The following is a 6000-nucleotide window of genomic DNA, read 5'->3' as shown; positions in this document are numbered from 1 at the left end:
TTAGTTGGTACTTTATTTAGGAATTCTGCCCATTCTGGGGCAGATCCCAGTCAGCTCTGGGCTGCATGTGGAGAGTTCCCCATGCAGCCCAAGGCTGGCTGAGACCTACTCTAGAAGCGAGACAGTTCCTGGCCAGCCCCAGGCTGCATGAAGAACATTCCTCACAGCCCAGAGCTGACTGGGATCTGCCCCTGAACAGGACAGTTCCTGGCTAGCCCTGGGCTGTGCAGGGAAGTATGGAGACAGGAGACAGCTGCCACTGCAGCTGGCAGAGCTCCCCTGGCCCTGTGCACATGGGGATCAGCCCTGTGTCCTGTTGTCAACCCCTGAACTAGCACTCAGGGTGGAAGCAGCCCTGAACCTGGTTGCTCCCACTAGGAGCAAATCTGCTCCTGGGGGGGAGCATATAGTTTCATAGTTGGTAGGGTCGGAAGGGACCTGAGCAGATCATCAAGTCTGACCCCCTGCCATGGGCAGGAAAGAATGCTGGGGTCAAATGACTCCGGCTAGGTGATTATCCAGCCTCCTTTTGAAGACTCCCAGGGTAGGACTGAGCACCACTTCCTTTGGAAGTTGGTTCCAGATCCTAGCTGCCCTGACTGTGAAGTAGTGCCTCCTAATATCTAGCCTGAATCTACTCTCTGTCAACTTATGGTCGTTATTCCATGTTACTCCTGGTAGTGCTCAGAGGAACGGGGACTCTCCCATTGCCTGCTGGTCCCCCTTGGCTGGTTCATAGATGGCCACCAGATCCCCTCTCAGCCTTCTCTTGTGGAGGCTGAACAGATTCAGGTCCCTTAGCCTCTCTTCATAGGGCCTGCAAGTGGCCCTTCTCTGGACCGTCTTGTTGCTGTCCACATCCTTCCTGAAGTGCAGTGCCCAGAACTGGACACAGTACTCCAACTGCAGCCTGACCAATGTCGCATAGAGGGGGAGGATCACCTCCTTGGTCCTGCTCATGATGCATCTGTGGACCCCAATGCCCACATTCCTCCAGGTCGAAAATGACCCATCCACCACCACTCTCTGGGTGTGGCTCTCTAGCCAATTTGTGACCCATCTGAATGTGTAGGCATTGACACCACAGTTGCCTAATTTTTTTAATGAGAATGTGGTGAGAGACAGTGTTGAAGGCCTTCCTAAAGTCCAGAAAGACTACATCCACTGTGACACCTGAATCCAAGGATTTTGTGACCTGGTTGTAGAAGGCTACCAGGTTGGCCTGACAGGACCTGCCTCTAATGAACCCATGTTGATTGCCCCTAAGCATAATCTCTCCTGCTGGTCCCTTGCAGATGTGCTCCTGGATAATTTTCATAGAATCATAGAAGTACGGTTGGAAGGGACCTTGCAGATCTTCAAATCCGACCCGCTGCCTGGGCAGGAGAAAAACTGGGCTCAAATGACTCCAGCCAGGTAGGCATCAAGCCTCTTCTTAAAGACCCCCAGGGTAGGAGCCAGCACCACTTCCCTTGGAAGTTGGTTCCTAACTGTGAAGTAGTTCTTATGGATGTCTAATCTAAACCTACTCTCCAACCACTTGTGGCCATTATTCCTTGTTATGCCAGGGGGCACTAGGGGAAACAAGTTCTCTCCCAAACCCTTCTGGTCCCCCCTAGTGAATTTATAGATGGTCACCAGGTCCCCCCTCAGCCTTCTTTTGTGAAGACTGAACAGGTTCAGGCCCCACAGTCTCTCATTGTAGGGTCTGCCCTGTTGCCCCCGGATCATGCAGGTGGTCCGCCTCTGGACCCTCTCAATGTTGTCCACATCCCTCTTGAAGTGGGGTGCATAGAACTGGACACAGTACTCCAGCTGTGGCCCGACCAGTGTTGCGTAGAGGGGGAGGATCACCTCCTTGGCCCTACTTGAGATGCACCCGTGGATGCACAACAAGGTCCGGTTAGCCCTGCCAACTGTGACCTCGCATTGTCAGCCCATGTTCATCTTGGAGTCATTTTTGACTCCAAGATCCCTTTTTGCCTCGGTGCTCTCAAGAAGGGAGTTTCCCATCTTATAAGTGTGCTGCTGGTTACTACTGCCCAAGTGTAGCACCCTGCACTTGTCAATATTGAAACGCAGCCTGTTTTTGTTAGCCCACCCCTGTAAACTATCCAGGTCTTGCTGGAGTCTTTCCCTCCCTACTAGCGTGCTCACCTCACCCCAAATTTTGGTGTCATCAGCAAATTTAAACAGGTTGTTTGTCACTCCATCGTCCAAATGCTGATAAAGAAATTGAACAGCGTGGGTCCAAGGACCAAGTCCTGGGGGACTCCGCTGCCCACTTCTCCCCAGGTCGAATATGACCCATCCACCACCACCCTCTGAGTACAACCCTTCAGCCAATCTGCAATCCATCTGACTGTGCAGGCATCAATGCCATAGTCGCCTAGTTTTTTAAAGAGGATGGGGTGGGAGACAGTGTCAAAGGCCTTGCTGAAGTCCAGAAAGACTACGTCCACGGCGACACCTGCATCCAATGCTTTTGTGACTTGATCATAAAAGGCAATCAGGTTGGTCTGACATGACCTGCCCCTAATGAAACTGTGCTGGTTGCCCTAGAGCATCATCCCTGAAGCCGGCCCATCACAGATGTGCTCCTTGATGATCTTCTCAAAGAGTTTCCCTAGGATTGAGGTAAGACTGACGGGCCTATAGTTGCCCGGGTCCTCCCTCTTCCCTTTTTTAAAGATGGGGTCCACATTGGCTATCTTCCAATCATCTGGCACCTGGCCCAAGCACCATGAGCACGTAAAGCCGTGCCAAGGGCCCTGCAATAACCCCTGATAGCTCCCTCAACACCCTGGGATGGAAAGCATCTGGACCCGCTGATTTGAACACATCCAGCCCCTCCAGAAGCTCTCTAACCCGGTCCTCCCCAACCTGAGGTCTGGAGGCGTTCCCCTTGAGTCCATCTTGCATCACGGTGGGGAAGGCCTGGTCCCTGCCCAAGAAAATGGAGGTGAAGAATTGGTTAAAGAGGTCTGCTTTCTCCTCTGGCACAACCACCAGATTGCCCAGTGTATCTTGCAGGGGCCCCACATTTCCTGGTGCTTTCTTCATCCTCCCTATATATTTGAAAAAGGACTTGCCTTAGCTGCCTTACATCTGCCTTAGCTTTCCTGACAGCCCCCCTACAGGCCCGAGCAGAGGAGGTATACTCCTCTTTGGAGACAGCACCCCCCCTTCCACCAGATGTACACTGCCTTTTTGGCAATCAGACATTCCCGGATGCCCTTGGTGAGCCAGGGGGGCTTTTGGGCACTCTTGCCCCCCTTGCTTCTTGTTGAGATGGTCACCCCTTGGGCCCTGAGTATTGTCTCCTTAAGGAATGACCACTCATCTTGGGCACTGAGTTCCCCTGCTCTCAGGAACCCCAGCACCTCTCCCACTAATCTCAACTCATTAAAGTTGGCCCTCTTGAAGTCTAGGGCTACCGCCTTGCTGCAGGCCGTTGACACCTTGCCTTGGATGGTGAATTCCAGTAAGCGATGATCACTATCACCCAGATGGTCAAGAACCTGGAGGCCCCTTACCAGGTCGTCACCTGTGGCCAGGACCAGGTCCAACAGGGCATTTCCTCTGGTGGGACAGTGCACCTCCTGAATTAAGTGGAGGTCCTGTATCTCAGCCAGGAACCACCTGGAACAGTCCGACCTGGCTGACTGTTCCTCCCAGCAGATGTCTGGATAGTTTAGGTCATCCATGATGACCACATCCCTTGACTTAAATGCCACTGCGAGGTGACCTGAGAATTCCCGGTCAAGCTCTTCCCCCTGGTTGGGTGGTCTGTAGTAGACACCCACTGTTAAGTCCCTTTCCCCCGACCCCTTTGTATTCTGACCCAGAGCACTTCAGTCTGCCCCTTCTCTGACCCAGTGCTGTTTGCTGAGGATGTGTATTGCTTTTTGATGTAGAACACCACACCCCCACCTTTCCTCCCTGTTCTATCCTGCCTGTACAGCCTATAGCTCTTGATGTTTACCACCCAGTCATGCATTGATCCCACCAAGTTTTAGTCAGCCCTACTATGTCTGGGTTTGTGTTAGCTAGCAGGAGGGCAGGTTCCTCTTGCTTGTTTCCCATACTAGGTGCATTAGTGTAGAGGCATTTAAAGCCTCCTGAGGGTGTATGCATCACCCCCCTAATCCCAGGACTATCCGGACCCCTATCTCTTACCTGGGTACTACTTGTGCTCATCGGGAACAGAAAAGAGCAGGGCTTAGAAGAGCTGAGGATAGCTGCTCAACAGGGTGAAGCAGTAGCCCAGGAAGAGCCCCTGAAGACTTCTATCAGCAGGGAGCGTGGCACGGCTCCAGTGGTTAAGCTCTTGGTGTGCAGCATGGCGTATGGCATCCAGACCTTGGGAGCTGTGTGAGGCAGCTCGGGTCTGCAGCTTCTGGCATGCAGCCAGAGACCCAGTGCACAGAGCAGGATCTTTGGAGTCCCTGGGGTGACTCAGGTCCTGAGCCCCCAGAATGAGGCTGGGAGCTCAGTGCAGGAGGGTGAGAGACCCTAGGAGCCGCTTGAGGTAGTTCAGGTCTACAGCTGCTGACATGGGACAGCAGCTCAGTGCAGATGACGCTGCCCAGAAGATCCTGGAACAGACTGAGCCCCAGTGCTGCACAAGGCTGTCCAGGTCTCCAACCCCCAGCACAAGGCAAAGTGCCCACTACATATAGTGGTGCATGTGGCCCTAAACCAGGACCGTGGCAGCATAGTCAGGTGGCAGGAAAACCCAGAGGGGACAGAGCTTGACCTGGAGAACGAAAGGCAACCCTCTGGGACTATGGAGTAGGAAGTTACCCTGGAGAGAGGATCCCCACAGGGGAGGGATGCCCAAGGGTTGTGAAAGGGCACCACCTGGGCTGCTCCTGGTTGATAGTGGGGAAGCTTAGGAGTCTTTGGTATCTTCCTCTCCTTTTCCTTTCCCCCCACCTCCTTTCCTATAGTGTACCTTAGGAGTGGGGCCCCTACCCTGGATGGCACCCAGGTAGTCTAAGGACTGCTGATTATATTTGTGGACTGCACCTTACAGTTTATGTGAATAATTTGATGTAATAGTTTGTATATGAATAAAGTTATAAGGTTGCCCAATCAATATACTTTGGTCTGGTTCATCTGTATTTTAAATGATAACTGGGTATGTGTATATCTGTGTGTGTGTGTGTGTGTGTGTGTGTGTGTATTTATTTATTATAGGGTTTATTGTTTTGTAAATTTGTACATGTATATAATCTCTGTCCTTATCCTTTAATGGTTTTGTTATAATAATAAAATTCTGTATATAGTTAAGTAATTGATTGACTGGACCTGACTCTATAGGGGACGGAGGAGGCCGCTGGACTGTTGTGTCCCTCTGCAGCACACTGCCCTGCCAATAATTCCCTCAATTGGAGAGGGCAGTACAAACCTGTGTACACTCGAGCTACACAAGAAAAGAGGAAGTCACAAGAAAAAAAGAGTGGTCCAGGGTGGTTAAACAAATAATGAACCAAAATGTCTTTAAAATAAATTTTAAAACAATCTGGGAAAGTTCAGTTACCCTGCTTTTAAACATTATTTGCTTTGCTGCCACTCTGCATTTATCTGTTTTGGCAGTAGAATATAAACAAAAATATCAAAATATGATGAGTTCTTCACCTCTTTCCAACCTGATCTAAAACAGAAAAAAACAGTAATGTACAAGGTAGCTAACCCCACTTCGTGAACAAAAAGGGTGAAATCCCTGACATATTAAAGTCAATGTGAGTTTTGGCATTGACTTCAGAGGGACCAGGATTTTACTAGTGGGGTGTAGATTTGTTTGGGTGCCTTCTTTAATCAAACATTCAAAAGTGTTGAACTTCGCTTTAGAGCAGTTACAGTTTCTCTCTCAGTTTTGTCACAAGCAACAATACTTTGGCAGTATCTTCACTGTCATTAATAGGAATTTGTTTCTCCATATAAATTATCTGTTCCACAATGGTGACTACTGCAGGGTCTGTAAGTCAAGATCAT

The sequence above is a fragment of the Crocodylus siamensis genome, chromosome 2, assembly GCF_052110815.1.
Source record: "Crocodylus siamensis isolate JL-2025a chromosome 2, ASM5211081v1, whole genome shotgun sequence".
NCBI classification, from domain to species: Eukaryota; Metazoa; Chordata; order Crocodylia; family Crocodylidae; genus Crocodylus; species Crocodylus siamensis.
This window is presented reverse-complemented; position numbering follows the sequence as displayed.